The sequence below is a fragment of the Phragmites australis genome, chromosome 7, assembly GCF_958298935.1.
Source record: "Phragmites australis chromosome 7, lpPhrAust1.1, whole genome shotgun sequence".
NCBI classification, from domain to species: domain Eukaryota; kingdom Viridiplantae; phylum Streptophyta; class Magnoliopsida; order Poales; family Poaceae; genus Phragmites; species Phragmites australis.
The window spans coordinates 1,833,753-1,846,861 of NC_084927.1; the positions used below are offsets into that span (position 1 = coordinate 1,833,753).

A 13,109-nucleotide genomic window follows, 5' to 3' on the forward strand; every position below is an offset into this window, starting at 1 on the left:
CTGTCTTGCCGTTCAACTATGGCCGTACTGTGGGCCATAGTTGCCATTGTAGTGTTGCTTTTTTGTACGCATCCTCCGGATGCACCAGTTGTTAAAACTATAGTTTGGACCTTGTATCTCGTTTTGGGACAAAGTGTAAGGGGATCCTTCAAACAGGTGACCGCATGTCTGTGTGCCTTCATGCCTTTGTGCCACGCTTCTTTGTCCCCTTCGTAGGTGATGGCTATTTTTTCGGATGACCGAGGTACCAAGACTTCACATAGATCGTAGCCAGCTTTGTTCCTTCATGGGGAGAGGTGGCCTCAGGAATCTGGTTGCGGTACATACGTAGGGTAACTAAGGAGGGCTTGGCGAAGCAGTGGCGCACTCGTCGTTCTCGGCCATCGTGTACTCCTTGGGTTCGGCGTTGGTAGGGCCTTCTTTCAAATTTGTTCTAGATTTCTAACCCAACGAAGTCCATCTGGAACCTTTGGGAATAAGCAACGGAGGTGGTGCGCAACGCTTCGGGTTCTTAGCCGTTGCCATGCTCCAGAGGCAACCCGTCTAAAGCTTGGCGACAATGTGTTGGAGGTGAGGCCAAATGCTAGACCAAAGAGGCGGTCCTCGACCCCGTTGGTCCTTAGCCGCTGCCCGGCTCCAGACCGGAGCCTAGCAACAGCATGGAGAAATACATAAATGCATTAATGTAATCTGAAAGTCTCTTTTGCCTTCGGTGCTGGGGCAGGCACTCTTAGGCCCCCATCTTTTGTTTTAAGTTAAGTGGTGCGCTGCCTTCGTTTAAGGTCAAGCAGCACTTTAGCTTTTTGTTCCAGATGGTCCCTTTTTCCTTCAGTGCGGGGGCAGGCACTCTTAGCCACTATCTTTTGTTTTAAGTCGAGAGGTACGCTGCCTTTGTTTAAGGTCAAGCATAATTTTGGCTTTTTGTTCCCGAATGTCTCTTTTGCCTTCGGTGCGGTGGCAGACAGTCTCAGCCCCTGTCTTTTGTTTTAAGTCGAGAGGTGCACTGCATTTGTTTATGGTCAATCAGCACTTCGGCCATTTGTTCCTGATGGTCTCTTTTGCCTTCAGTGCTGGCGCAAGCACTGTTAGCCGCTTCTGCATTCATGTGAAGAATATGTACTTCGGCGCAAATGTAAGGAGAGCGCGCAAAAAATAAAAGCTTTGCCATACGAGCGAAGGGTGAACATTTTGATGCATATGTAATGCAAGCGCCTGAAGAACACTTACTTCGCATGAGCAGAGGGTAAGAATAGCTGCTTCGATGCACATAATGCAAGCGTAAAGAAAATGAATACTTCGGCAACTGTGCAAAGAATAAACGTTCGATGCATATATACGCGAAGACTAAATATCCCGATGCACTTATACAATGAAAAACGTGTGAAGTGTATATATGCGCGAAGTATGTATTCATGCAAATGCACAAAAAGCTAAACACTTCGGCACATTAATGTGGTGTATGAAGCGTATATTTTGCCATATGAAAAATAAAACACATATGAATGATGGATGATTCGATGCACCGAAGAATTAAAACTCTCAAGCGAAGGGTAAAGACCTGAAACGAAGGGCCAAAACCTGCAAGCGAGGAATGAAGTTCCTCGAACTAAGGGTTAGCACACATATTTGGAAGAGTAAATGCTTTGGCAGCGTGCAATACGAGAACATAGGATGCGAGTATGCAAAGAGTAGACACTTCGGCATGTAATATTGAGCAATATCATGCAAAGGGTAAGTACCTGCATGGGAGGGAGAAATAGCCCCTCAAGTGGAAAATAAAAACCCGCATATACTTGTGAAGGATAAAAACAAGTACTTTGACTCGTTTATGCCATGCAAACGCAGAAGGTGAATACTTCAGCATTCATGCGAAAAATACGTGTTTCGATACAAATGTAATGCGAACACGTGAAAAATAAGCGCTTCGACATACAAGAGATGGGTAGACGCCGATGCACACATGTGGAGATAAATACTTCAGTAAAGAGCTCTCATTCATTTATTCATTCACGCGAAGGATATATCCTGCACTTTGAGAAACAAATCTCCTCATGCGAAGGGTAAAGAGCTGCATACGAATAATAAATATTTTTGCAGAGGTTAAGAATCCTGCAAATTCACATTCAAAAGAGTAGTGTGCTCTGGCGCGTGTGTAAAGTGAGCAAATGAAGGATAACATTTGAGTAACTAATTCGGTGTATATGTAACAAAAATGCATGAAAAATAAGCACTTTCGCTTATAGACACGTCGCGCGCATAAAACTAAATGCTTCAACACCTGCGAATAATGTTAGTGCTTCGATGCACACGTAATGCAAGCTTGCGGAAAATAAACATGTGCGTAGAATAAATAGTTGTATGCATGAAAGGTGTTGATTACCGCATTTAAATGCTTCGGCATGTAAATGAAGAATAAATAATTTGATGCATGCATAGGCATGTGTACGAAATCACTCCGACACAGGTATGCAAGATCCCTTGCTTCGGCACATCACAATGAATAATGATTAAGTAAAACAAGTATGTAAAATGACATGTGAGTAATGAACAAATATGTGCCAGGCTTCGACTACATGCGGGAGGAAAAATAGTCCCTAGCGAGGTAAAACGTGCTAACGAAGCCCAAAAGGGCAAAACTCCCTTGCCGACTAGCTCAAGTGTTCTGAAAGCCAAAGCCATACAACACGTAAACAAATCCCCAGCGGTAAGAATCTTGCACGAATAACTGACGAAGGCACACCCTACTTAGAACAACCTCCAGTATGAGCTAGCACCCTACGCTAAGCCCAAGGCAAGCAACTAAACTTCAGCGTGAGGGAAAATCACTCCCGAGCCAACAACTATACCACACACGACACTAGCTATACGACATCAGACAAAAACGATATGCTCGTCAGAGTCCTATGCATGCTATCATACTTGGCACACACGCTATGAAGATAGTCAATGTGATAAAACGTGCCTAGACAGACAAAAGCACGAGCGGTCTGGTGGTTGAACGTCACCCTACCGCAGTGCAGACCAGGGCTCGGTTCCTGACTGGGGTGTGTTCTCTATTAGGATTTAGCACAAAAAGATTTGGTGGGAAGGAGTGTGTGGACCACGCCCCTTCGCCAGCCGAAGCCCGGCTGGGACTTCACCACACCGGCTTGAAGGTAGGCTTGCATCGCCCATCGAAGTCTGGGCCTCCATCCGAAGTCCTACCGGATGGACCTCGCCGGCCAAAGGCCTACTCCTCCAGCTGAAGATTGACTATGCCTAACCAGCCGCGAGCACGATCCGAAGGCCTACCCGAAGCCTGTCTAATGCGCAACACGCGTGATAGTTGCGAAGCCCACTGTTCCGAAGGCCCGCGCCTGGCTCGCGAAGGCCTAATCCAAAGTATTTTGTGCGGTGGAATTGGCGTGGTTGTCCAAAGGCTGGGTAGTCCGAATGCCCAGTCAAAAGGACAACGCCCACTGATTTGAAGGCCCACCGGGCCAAAGGCCAACGACCACTGCTCCGAAGGCCCAGTGGCCCGAAGGCCAGGTACAAAGACTAACGCCCAATGGTGCAAATGGCTTGTTGTCTGAAGGCCCACGTGCAGATGGGCTGTGAGAGTAGAGTGAAGCCTAGCAGATCCGAGGGTTTAAAGTTTGGTCGGAAGGCCTTCTCACTCTTTGGAACCAGATCACCACAGACGGCGCCAACTGTTGGAACTATTTCCAGCTACAGTGACGAAGGGTTTCATTCCAGGCAAAGAGAGAGAGAGTGGAGGTGGGAGGAATCAGCCCTTCCCATTGACCCCTTAGATCCTTTATATAGGTGAGGGGGGAGGTGATACTTTCTTTCCAGCCCTCGGTGGGATACAAACATTACAAAGAGCCCTTTGGGCCTTTACATGCGCTGCTTTGCTACATGGGCTCCTTTGTAGGCCTGGGCCTTTCCCCCAATAGCTGTGTAGGTTAGCCTCATTAGACTCATAAATTAATAGATTCAACATTTTCATAACATATATCTTTCCTGTCATCGGCACCACAATGAACCCATGGTGGGTTTGTCCATGTCATCTAGCTCCGTGTCGTAGGGGCTCTGATCCAATACAGGTCAGCCAATGGTGAACCACTCTAAGGATCATAGCTGGAGAAGAAGTAGGCAACTGGTGAAGATGGCATCTGTAGTTGCCTTCATGCATGGATTGCACAAACCCCTGTAGGTCGCGGCAAGCATAGCAGAAGCCCACCAGTATTGGGGTGTTGGGGAATGGTAGGCTACGATAGCCTACAACTAACCATAAAAAACCTACGTCAAAAGGTACAACAATCCATAAACCACTAGGTCCAACAGTTACAACTACTCATAAAAAGTCATACTTCAGAAAAGCACAATTATCCCTAAAATATTCGGTCCAACAGTTACAACTATCCCTAAAAACCTATGTTATAGAAAAATACAACTATATCTAAAAACATACATAGAAAAGCCTTTCCTTTCACAAGCCGGGATAAGGGCGCTAAGCATTGATAAAGACTTTCATTGCTTCCCTACAACTATCCTTAAAACACTGGACCAATAGTTACAAATATAAAAAAACTACGTAAAAAAGTACAAGTATCCTAAAACACTAATCTTACCGTACATGTACATTGTAATAAAAATATAGACAAAAAATCATAGGTATAATATCATTAAATCCTATATTTTATAGCTAACCTATATCTAAAACTAGATACGATGGCTAACTAATTGGCTTTTCAAAAAATACTAAGATAGAAAATTTACCTTAGGCAACTATGGATTCTGGCAGGGCTGCTTTCCTCTCCTTCCCCTCCCTCTCTCTGTTTGGTGTGATACCCCACGGCAAAAGCAGCGTGGTGTTTTATACCGTAAGTTATCAACCGTTGGACCTATCGAGTTGGCTACAATGACGTCTACATCGACCTGTCGAATCTACATATACAATATTATAAAACAGATGCATATATTGTCAATTTTTAGTTAAAAAATAAAAATATCTCTTATGCGCCGCCCTTCCTCTCCCTGATACCATGCGCACATGCTACTTGGGCCGAATTTGGCAGAAGTTAACAGGCCGTACCCAACAGGAGCAGATTAACTTATCTCTTTTGTTGTGGCTTGCTATTGTTTGTCACCTGAAGAAAGCAGTGTGGACTAAAAAATGTGGTCAATGTTTTCTTAGAAAAATTAATGACTCTAAGATTGTGGTCACATTTTAAAAAGTTTTATGTTATTGTGATTCGTTTTGCTCTTTTCTCAATGGACAGAAATTAAGTCCATGAAATCTTTTTTTTTTTACAGCTGTCTGTTAAGTTCTCTTGTTGTGCAAATTCTTTCTAGTTGGTCACCTTGGCCTGTTCGCCAGTTGCTAGTTGGTGGTTGAGTGATGAGGAAAATTCTACTCTCAGTGTAGTTTGTGCTACTGTCTTTTTGGTTATTGAAATTAATAAATGCTTTGGGGGCTAAGCACCTCAACTTACATCAATTTCATGTAAAAGTTGTATTTTCATGCAGCATATGATGGATAAATTGCTCTAGACCTATGTTTGCTGCTTTACTTGTTTGGAAACAGAAACTACGAGAATGGAAAGATGAGACGAAGTTTTTATTTTCATTTTTTTGAGAGGAAGATTGCATGCAGTTGGGTAGTAAAAGATGGTCTAACGTTTGGTGTCCCAAAGACCAAGGAACTGATAGCAAGGGCCAGCGAAAACAGCTGATTATCCAAAACGGCCAGCCCAAATAGCTCATTATCGTTAGGAGTGAAAGCTCATTCGCTTGAGCCCACCGCGAAAAATAGATGTTCAGGCAACATAGTTTCAAAGATAGCTCTTATTAAGCCCACTCTTTCGGCAACACACAGAAATAATTAAACTTCTAATGCATAGCTTGTAAAAATTAATTTGATTTGGTTGGGGTGCGCCAGGCCTAGACTGTAGTGCAACGCCTAGACGACACGCGTGGGCCCCAATGGCAAGCCACTGTGATGGACCCTCCCCCACAAAAAATAAATTTAATATCAAAGTAGACACATGGCCTACGTATCAGATATTAAACTGATAAGAACAGATACTACACTTGATCTTAGCCAAAAGGCCGAGAAAGGTATGAGTTGTAATGGAGAGCTGTGCCTTCTTTAATAGCATCCTCCGGCTAAGCGGCACCTTAGCTGACCAAGGTGGTACTAATTAAACAGCACCTTCAGCTGTCCCTCCTCATCCCATGTGCAGATGCTACTTGGGCGGAATTTGGCAAACCTAACAGGCCGTAGAGCAAAATGGACTTATCTTTTTATTTCTCGCCTTGCTTTTTTTTGTCACGAGAAGAAAGCACAATGGCCAAATAGAATGAAGTCAATGTTCCCTTAGAGAAAATACTGAATCAAATATTGTGGCCAAATACAGATTGGTCTTGCTCTTTTCTCAATGAACCAAAATTAAGTCCTCAACATCTCTTTTTTAGAACAAGGGAAAGCCCTTACTGATGAATATATTGATAAAGGAAATAACAAAGTTTATGTACGTTTAGAAAAAAAAGGAAAATATGTATCACGCCAGCAATACTAGCCAGCCACTAATTTGGAAGGAATAACTAGCTTTTGTGCCAAATTGATGTCTGAACTCTATCTTGCAAGCTGCTACTGTGTGCAGCACTTGGTTTTAAGGGCGGATGCAGAAAAAAAAAGGTCACTGGGGTCGCTCTCATTGTAACTACATGGTCATTAACAATTTACAAAGTATCAGTTATTACTAACTATTAGCATAATTCACTAGGATTGGCCTTATTAACTTTAATTTGTTTTGGTTGGGGTGCGCCAAGCCTAGGATGTATTTTAACGCCGCCTAGGTGATACGCAAGGACCCCGATGTTAAGCCACTATGATAGATCCTCTAAAAAAAAAATCTAATATAAAAAAAAAAAAATCTAATATCAAAAAAAAATCTAATACCAAAGTGATTCTCTGTGCTGCCACATGGCAGATCTGCTGCTCATTTGTAACTGTTTTTATGTCTAGTACCTTTGGGGGATGAAGGATGGCTTTGCCCTGCATGTGTGTGCAAATTAGACCGTATAATTGAATGCTCGTGTGTTGTAATGGGAGCCGCTAATTTGCACATGATAACATTTTTGACTCCTCCAAAATCAGCCGCAAGAGGTAAGGGATGTAAGGGACAACCTACCTGTTGTCTAGCTGGCATTTTTGAACCGTTGCATGGCGACCGTCATTGCCGTCTCCTGTACACCGGGTAGGAATCCTTGCCTTGCATGGTAGCTGCATTGAAAGGACGCGAATAATGGTTCTTGCATGACCTACGATCTTTTTTGCACGGGCACTGGGAGTTCAGCACACCACAAGGGCCATGCATCATGTGCTTGACAACCATCTTGTATAGCTCTAGGTACTTATGCTTATCTGGGAGCTCGACAGAGATGATACAATCATACTACTCTGGACACACGAGCTTGTACTTGACCTGCATGATCAGCAAGAAGTGGGATTGCAACAATCCCCTCTTCTAGAAATCCACAACATAGACATAGGCCTGGACCTTACCAAGCATGTGCTTCTCAAACAACTATTTGTTTAGTTCCTCGAGCTTCGCCTTGAAAACACGCACGGCGAGATCCGGGTGATCCTGGGGTATCTAGCCATGCTTGAGCACACCCGTTATCTCTTCCCAGTAAGGGTTGCAGGTCATCGTGAGGAAGACGTCCGGCTTCCCGTACTTCCGCACCAATGTTATAGCATCTATGCATCGATACCTCCTATCTTGAGGTCCTCCGATAAACAATGTGGCCAGCACGGTCCGTTTGTCAACCACATCCTCTCTACTCTCTCTAGCATAAAAGATGTCCACCAAGCCTTGATAGAGGTCCGCCCTTATCTCCTTCTGATGATTCCATATTTAGCCTAGCTGTGAACTCTCGATCTTGATGTAAGTATTGACCGTGAACTGCTGGAAAAGACTTTTGCCAAACAATATCGGGTTGAATATCCCTGGCCTCATTTTGAATTTGTAGCAGTAGTAGTCCCTCACAGAGACGCACAACCTACTATTTGAACTTGCGTGGAGCGTTGGATGACATATGTTAATCGAGATATAAATTAATGCAAAGGCAAAACCCGTGCTAAAAACATTAATTATACGAGAATATCAACCTGGATCCTCGTTATTGTTACCACGAGCCGCACGAGCCGCCCTAACCGCATCCATGGATACACCAACCTTTGGGATATCGGGATGCCGACCAATTTCGCCTCTCGGGAAGAAGAGAGGGTATGACAGAGGGTCATAGCATTCATGATACGACCGGATGCCATATGTCTCACTGTTGTTCCTATGCAGGATAACGCTACAGTCGAAGTTTTTCCGTTGCCTGTTGTCCTCGACCCACACGGCTACCACCTCTGAAGTGAGCGGTACATTATACATCCTTTGGTTGAGCCTATTATCAAGATTTAGTGTCACACAGTAATCCTCAAGGTCTGTGACCTGTCCCATACTCCTGAACTGCTAAGAGTATGGGTTGTCACAAAGTATGCCAACCAGCCTCGCGATGACTTCTTGGTCTTGCCGGTGTTGCTTCTCGTGGCATCACCGATACTGGTGCTCTAGACTTGGGTCGTCATCGTAGAAGTACTTCTATAGATGCTGGGGGTCCAAGCCATTAGTTTCAAATGAATGTATGTTGTGGTACATTTGACCGTGAGCTTGAAAAGTGTAGATACCACTACTTGCCATGTTGGTGGTCTCGCTGTCGAGGCGACAATAAAGAGAAGTGAATGAGAAATGGCCATTGAAGAACCTAATGATGTCCTGAAAATGCTTGGCATCCGAATCTACGTTTGACCATAGCCTCGTAAGTTCGGGTGGCATATCTGGGTTGGACAGACTGATCTTTCCTTTACGACAGCAGAACCCCTTAGGCCCATGGATGGAACCATCCTTTTTTCTTGATAAGATCATAAAAAATTGAAATGTTGTGTCTATTCTTTTAGAATTCGAACCATAAGGGCTCATTACCAAATTAGACATGAAGCACAACTGAATTGGAGTGCTTATCAAATAATACTCACGCCATATGCTTATCCAATAATACTCACACCATTATTTTGCTGTTTCTGTTCAACACTTTGATCATGTATCAACACTCAAGACTCACTCAAGATTGCGCCACTGCCATCTAAATGATGGAGAACATGAATGTGCATCACCAGCCATGGAGATGGAATGAAGGCACTACTTACTGCTCAGTGCTTACAAACCAAATTGTATCAACAGTACGTGACAAATAAAGATGGTGAATTCTCAAGGAATTCTTGGATAATAGACTCGATTATTGCCATTAGCCTATTGATCTGATTGCGGTGTTTGCATAATCCTGACAGAACCTTTCACCTATATTGGACATTATGCGCTACGAAACACTCATATGAAACAATAGCTGTATGTGTAAATCAGATGATGATTGTGGCACACAAAGTTGCAAAGGTAAAGAGATATCTCTAATTTTAACACTTTCCCCTCCTTGTCAAATTATGAAGTCAATCCTCGCGTCGAACACACACAATGGCATGAAATTTCTTTGAACATAACAGAAGTAAAGAGATCAAATTGCAAAGGAGCAGGGAAATACAGAGCACCGATTGAATTAAAAAAAAACATTGAGAGTTTGTACACTAGGAAGTTTATGGAACTAAAGTCAGAAGCAAATAGATGAAAGGAATCCCTTTGTTATCCCCAAATACGTGCAATGCCTAAACCATAGCTCATTTGTTACTTGTTTGAAAAGACTGGGGTTTTGACTCACCCAGCACCTCTACTTCAAAGCATGAAAATACAAGGCAAGGTTCTCCTATCTACTCCATATCTGGCTCCTTTGTCACTATTACTATACTGCAAGGATTACTCCTCAATAACTCTAGCTGGTAGTCATACATCCTTTGGTACTGACCCTTGGTTGCATCCAAAGACTTCTGCATCACTGTTGATTTTGACCTCTTCAACTTTGACAAGCTCACATCAGCAAACATATCTTCCTGGATAGTTGTCTTCATGCTACTGAGTTTCCACATGAGGTTAGCCATAATGAACTTCTCATACTTCTTAGCTATCCGTCTAGAAGTAGCATGTTTGTTATCCCTTCTTGGAGGGCATGCATGCTCATCTCTCAAAGTAGCTATCTGCCAACTATAAATCCTCGAGTTTTTTGAAAGCAAACAAACCCAGGGACAACCTGCCCAATCACACTTTGTCCTCACCCTCCCTAGCTCATCCTTCACAAAATTAATGACCTTCTTCTCAGCCAAATCATACTTGATTATTGCTTTCTTGAACTGCTTCTTGCCACTAAACTTCATGCCTAAGCTAAATATGGGCATTGCATTCTTCTTGTTAAACCTTAGGTACCCATCATTCATTTTCCTAACATTCCCTTCACTGTCCACCTCCTCCGAAGACATTTCTTCATCACTAGAGTCGTCATATGGGGTGCCGTTCCCATCATCATCAATCTCTATGCCTACAGAACCAGTTGTATTTCGTGTAAATCCATCTAGCACAACATCATCCAAATCCGCAGCTTGGCCATTCTTCATTTGCCTCTTCAACCTTTTGAATTTCTTCAAAATATCATATGCCTCCTCATTTGCATCTGATGTCCCTGCATCTCCTGGCATGTACTCATTATCTGAGCTTTTGTCTTCTACTTCCTCATCATTTTCTTGTGCAACTTCTGCCACTACTTCCTTCCCCATCTTGCTTGGGCTACTGTAAAACTCCTTTAGCGTCTTTATCTCCTTCTCTATCTCATCTTTGCTTTCAGTAGGATACACAACAATATTACATACAGCCTCTATTTCTTCTACCATGTAATCACTTTCATCTGATTTTCACTGAGACATCTCTTCCATTCATCCTCAAAGCCACTGGCCTCAACACCTCGGCCCTCATCCTCATCTAACAGTGCTTGCACAAAGACATCTTCTACATATATATCAGCAACCCCTCCTTCCACAATGCACTTGGACATATACTGACAACCCTTGTCATTTACCAATATTCGAAGGCCATCATGAAGTTCCTTACTAGGAAATAACCAATGCAACAGGGTGCCATCGACAATAGTTCAATGGTCTCTATACAATAATTGATTGAGTTAAAAAAAAATTAAGAGCTAGATAATAGTTTCCTCTACACCATTTTTTTTAAATTTTTTTGACTATTTCGATAGTGTTTTGAATTTTCAGAGCATTGGAACATAATATTTTTTAACATGTCACCAGTTGGAAGGCGATAGGTCCATTAAATATGATGAATAAAATCTCAATTTTTATTTATAGGATGTTCGATATCTACCTATCTATCAGAAATTACAGTCATTGTGAATAGCCTCCCCTAAAAAGAGGTAAGCCATTGCTCCGGAAGTTGAACACAAGGCATATCCTACCGATGAGATTCAGGAAGCCAAAACGTGCAAGCTATATCAACCATTTATAAGTTTTATGTTTGAAGTTGGCATGGAACTAGCCTTATCATGCATGAAAGGGATGATGTTTCACACTACCCTTGTAATAACTGGTTTTAGAAAGGTACATGTGGACATGGTATTTCCCAACTACGTTTGCGGTAGGCTGGAACTCCCCTAGATGATGAGATCACAACTTTAGGGGAAGCCATCAGGAACTTTGTTCTCTGGCGCAAGAAGTATATTATCCTAGACGGGACAGAATTCGTCCTTGTTGGTGAATGGGGTTCCGGCGAAGGGGACTTCGATGAAGTGCTCGGACAAGGCTACCACTACGGCTTCAGGAGGTGATCCTCCTCAGCGAAAGTCGAAGATTCTTCTTCATCCTGGTCGGTGAAGGGGATTCCGGCGAAGGGGTCTTCAGTGAAGTGCTCGGCGAAAGCTGCTGCCGAGGCTTCGATGAAAGTAGCTTCAACGTAGGTAGCCGAGTTTGAAGACTACTATCGCGGCTCATTGAAGTCCATGGTGTCCTCGTGTCTTTGGTTACGTGCGCTGGCCAAACTCTTGGGACCTGGGATGAGACTTTAATCCGGGTGCCCCCTGTAGCCCCTCTTGGCCGATGTTTGTGGGTGGTGAAAGATACTGCATAGTTGATGTAGTCTTAGTCGGCTTGGGCGAAGTCATCATGAGTGAAGCCCCTCTGGTCGACATCATGGTCGACAAAGATGAAGCCCCTGTGTTGATGTCAGAGTTGACGGAGGTGAAGTAGTCATGGACGATGACCCTCTATCGATGTCAAAGCTGCCAAAGGCAAAGTTGTGTGTTGGAGGCCCTCTAGTCAATGTCAAAGTCGGCAAATCAAAGGCATCGCGGCCGTAGTCAACACTTAGTCGATGGAGGCAAAGTTGTTGCGACCGAAGTGAAGTAGTTGTGGCCAAAGCCCCTCTGGTCGACGTAGTCGGAGTCGACAGAGGCGAAACCGTCGCGGCCAAAGCGAAGTAGTCGCGGCCAAAGCACCTCTAGATGTAGTCGGAGTTGACGGAGGCGAAGTCATCACGGTTGAAGCCTCTTTGGTCGACGTAGTCGAAGTCGACGGAGGTGAAATCGTCGTGGCTACAACGAAGTCTGAGTAGAGCGTTGCCTTTACCTGAAGCTGAATGTATCTAGGTCCTCTTTGCTGGGCCTTTGCCCACCTTTTAAGTTGATTGGTGTGTTGTCTTTACCTAAGGACCAGTGGCACTTCGACTTCCTGTCATGTAGGACAATGGGTGCTTTGCACCCCTTTCTAGAGATGAAATACACATTATAATCATGGTATGTTCGGTATGTGGACATGAAGAAATACTTAAATGCATTAATGTAATCCGAAGGTCTCTTTTACCTTCGGTGCGGGGGCAGGCACTCTTAGCCCCTGTCTTTTGCTTTAAGTCAAGAGGTGCACTGCCTTTGTTTAAGATCAAGCAGCACTTTAGCTTTTTGTTCTCGAAGGTCTATTTTGCCTTCGGTGCGGGGGCAAGCACTCTTAGCCCCCGTCTTTTGTTTTAAGTTGAGAGGTGTGCTGGCTTTGTTTAAGGTCAAGTAGCACTTTGTCTTTTTGTACCCGAAGGTCTCTTTTGCCTTCGGTGCAGGGGTAAGCACTTTTA

At 43.7% G+C, this 13,109-nt stretch overlaps 1 non-coding gene across 1 annotated transcript; it reads right to left on the minus strand.

Moving 5' to 3' along the window:
• Nucleotides 1-5,909: 5,909 nt before the first annotated feature.
• Nucleotides 5,910-6,106, minus strand: LOC133925704 (U2 spliceosomal RNA). The gene has a single exon (XR_009910975.1). It is a non-coding gene; the product is annotated as a U2 spliceosomal RNA (small nuclear RNA).
• Nucleotides 6,107-13,109: the final 7,003 nt, after the last annotated feature.